Genomic DNA, 4,121 nt, shown 5'->3' with positions numbered 1-4,121 from the left:
AACAAACTATAATGAAACATTACTTAAATGCCTGCAACCTTCATGGAAATGTGGTAGGTCATAGAATCATTCTATTATCATAGATACAGAGCCAGAAGGGACTTCATAGGCATTTAGTCCAACCCTTTCATTTTACAGGTGAGGAAACTGAGTCTCAGGGAGGTTAAGGTTCTTGCCAGGTTAATCCACATGCCCAAAGTGACAGGGACAGTATTTTTTTTTTACATAGATAGTCTGACTCCCAATTCAGTACTTTTTCCATTGTATTACTCTCTCTACCTCCTAATCTTTTCATCACAGCCCTGCTCCCTAAACTCAGACAAAATGGTTTCTCAGGCACTGAAAAATACTGGTGAGAAACATAGCCTCTCAGGGTCACAGATACCACAACTCTCCTGATACCATGTGCCAAGGGAAGGCATGTAAAAGGTCCTACATGAGGGTCATTCTCAGGGTCTCATGGGTCCCCACTGCTTTACTGTGCCTGCCTGCAAACCTCCTTTGACTTCTTTCAAAATCTGCTCTCAAATTTAAATACCCTACAATCCCCAGCGGGGAGGGGGGGAAGCTGAATGTTTATCCAAGCATACTCACATGTATGCAACCTTCCCTCTGTCTGCTTCACTTAATGATGCTGGCTGCAGTCACCCAGGGGAATATGTAGAGGAAATAAGCCAGCTTTTCAGCAGCTGTCCTTAGTAGCTATAGCACTGTCAAAGCATCTTCCATGAGTAGAATCCTGGGCATTGTGCACAGCTGGAATTCTCTTCTACCACCGTCCCCAGATGGACTTATTTCTCCCTACTCTGCTGACATCAGTCCCAATATCTGTATCCACAGCTCCATCTACTGTACAGCACATCATAATCACTGATAATCAGAATGACAACCTTGAGTCATTAGCAAAAGTTTAAATCATGTTCAGTGTATTCTAGCAAGATCTTGAAGGCAACCTCTGTGTGTGTGTATACACATATATATGTACCTACATACATATGTATATGTGTATGTATATGTGTATGTGTATGTGCATGTGCATGTGTATGTATATGTATATATGCATGTGTATGTATATGTATATGTGTATGTGTATGTGTATTGCATGTGTATGTGTATGTATATGTGTATGTGTATGTATATATGTATATGTGTAGTCTGTTAGAAATATTTCTGTTACAAACCAGCTAAAATGAAAATGTTCTGATGCTTAGTCATCAGGGAATCCACTGAAGAAATATAGAATCTTGGAGTCAGAAGGGATTTTAGAGGCCTTCTCTTACTCAGTAGAGGTGGTAAGATTTAGTGGAAACAACACTCGATTTTGCATCAGAAAACTTGGGTTTGAATCCTAACTCCATAATATACCACCTGTAGGATCCTGGGCAAGTCACAACCTCTCTGAGCCTCAATTTCCTCATCTATAAAAGGGGCATAATAACACGTAGTGTTTGCAGCAGCTAGGTGGTGCAAAGGATAGAGCACTGACCCTGAAGTTGGGAGGATCTGAGTTCAACTCTCACCTCAAATATTAACTACATAGCTGTGTAACCCCAGGAAAATCACTTAATCCTAATTGCCTTAAATATATTGGGCCATCTCTGGTCATCCTGAAGTGTATCTTGCCACTGGACCCAGATGGCTCTGGAGGAGAGAGTGAAGTTGGTGACTTAGCACAGCCCTCTCTCACTTAAATCAAGTTCATTGCAAGTCATGATATCACCCTCATGTCATGGTGCTCTTCAAGAATGAAGGAAAAATAACAACAACCTATAGTATTTACCTCACAAAGTTTTTATAGGGATGAAACAAGGTCATGTATATAAAATGTTTCATAAACCTTAAAGTGCTATATTAACTTAAAATTTTGTTATTATTGCCATTATTACTGCTATTATGTCACTTAACCACCCAGGGGCTCATTTTTCTTATTTTTAAAAGTGAAAAGGTTGAGTTAAATGATCTCTATGCCCCTTTTAGCTCTAAATCCTACAATTCTGTAGCACCCTTTCTAGGACTACTCTCATCAATGGGCACTCAAATTCACAGTTTGGGGTCTCTAAAGAATAATTAGCTGCTAATTCTCTTTTCTTTTCTTTTCTTTTCTTTTTTTTTTTTTTTTTTTTTGTGAGGCAATTGGGGTTAAGTGACTTGCCCAGGGTCACACAGCTAGTAAGCGTTAAGTGTCTGAGGTCGGATTTGAACTCAGGTCCTCCTGAATCCAGGGCCGGTGCTCTATCCACTGCGCCACCTAGCTGCCCCAGCTGCTAATTCTCTGAGGATCCTAAGGGTAGGTAACCCTGAGGGTCTGTACGTCTAGTACCATAATGGCTCCTGAGCTCCCACTTTTGTGCTCTCCATTAACAATCAGCCAGCTGACTCCATTAGCTATTAGAAAAGGGATTTACTGAGAAAATATAGCAAAGCCAATAGCAAAACATAAAACATTACCTTAATGCAGTATACATTCTCCCCTTACATACACACAAGGTCCCTAGGAAGAGTGGGCTCAAACTTAGAATATAAAAGTAATGAGGCACATGTGGGGCAGAAGGGTACTTGTAGCTCCTGGCACTGGAAATCCTTTCTCCCCTTTGTGGATTCTTAACTAAGTTCCTATTCCAAATAGCTTTCTGATGGGTAGGTATCCCAGCAGAGCTCTTAAGGCCCATGCCTCTTTTGAGCCCATTAGAGGCATTTCATGACATGTCATGAGGGGTCCCACTTCTTGAAACTATCTTCCTTTTGATAACTATCATTCCTTCTGCATTTTTTTTTTTTTGGTGAGGCAGTTGGGGTTAAGTGACTTGCCCAGGGTCACACAGCTAGTAAGTGTCAAGTGTCTGAGGCCGAATTTGAACTCAGGACCTCCTGAATCCAGGGCTGGTTCTCTATCCACTGCGCCACCTAGCTTCCCCCCTTCTGCATTTGTCTTTGGTATGTTTCTGCTCCCAGTACAGATGCTGCTATCAGCCACAGTGGACTCAACTGCCATTTAACTCTGAGAATAGACGCTCTAAAAGATCCTCTGGATCTCCCAAATTCACAGTGTTGCCTGGGCACTCCCATTTCAGCATACTAATGCAACTAAGATCAGGAAAGAATAAACTCAAAAGAGATGTGGCCCTCCCCTGGGCACAGGCTTACCTGAAGAAGGTGTGCTTAAGGCTGCCATTTGACCAGGTGGGAGCCTAGGAAGCCACCCTTACCCTCACCTGGCTCTTGTGAAGAAACTCAAGAGACACCTTCCACTTCAAAGCCAAGAGGGAAGAAGGGAAGGATGGAAGGAGGGAGGAGAGCGAGAGTGCGAGAGCAAGAGCAAGTGAGAACAAGTGAGAGTGTGAGAGGGAGAATGAGTGAAAGCGAGAGACAAAGAGAGACAGAGACAGAGACAGAGACAGAGAGAGGTAAGCAGGCCATTCTTTCTGAGTCCTGTCTCAGCAACCACTTGTTTCTTATGGTTCTTCATCTAGCTTGAGAACTCTCCATTATTATATAGTATAAACTACTGAGTCATCATGAACCAGGAATACCTTACCCCAAGCTTCTATGTCATCAACTGAACTTGACCCAAGTAGGGAATATCCATGTATGTTTAAAGGACTAGTCCCTCATTGGACAGTACACCTGAATTATAGCCAATAAAAGCATCTTCTCTATGCCCTCCTGATAGATGGTTATTTGGATTTTCTGAGAACAGTTCTATTGTCAACTTCCCAAATCCAGTAAGATAAAATTTAGTAAGGGTACATTGAATAAGTAAAATGCTTCAAATAAATTAGTTTTGCAAGTACACAATAGGACAAGGCTTAATGTTATCCTTGGTGACATTATGAGACGCAATGTTCAGAACATAGGAGGTAGTAGTAGCACTATATTCTTGTCCTGATCAGCTCATAGCATAATATTCTGTTCTGTTCTTTGTGTCACATTTTGGAAAGGCCATTGACAAGCTGAAGAGCATTCATTCATAGGATAGTGAGGAAACTCAAGACAATGCTACACAACGATTAGTTAAAGGGATGGAATATGTCTATAGGCTTAGAGAAGAAAAATCACCTGGGAGGAGTCAGGGAAATAAATGATAATGGCCTTCAAGTACTTGTGTGGTCCAATCATCTTAT

This window comes from Dromiciops gliroides, chromosome 3 (genome assembly GCF_019393635.1).
Source record: "Dromiciops gliroides isolate mDroGli1 chromosome 3, mDroGli1.pri, whole genome shotgun sequence".
Taxonomy (NCBI): Eukaryota; Metazoa; Chordata; class Mammalia; order Microbiotheria; family Microbiotheriidae; genus Dromiciops; species Dromiciops gliroides.
The sequence above is the reverse complement of the archived record's forward strand: the minus strand, read 5'-3'. Positions refer to the sequence as shown.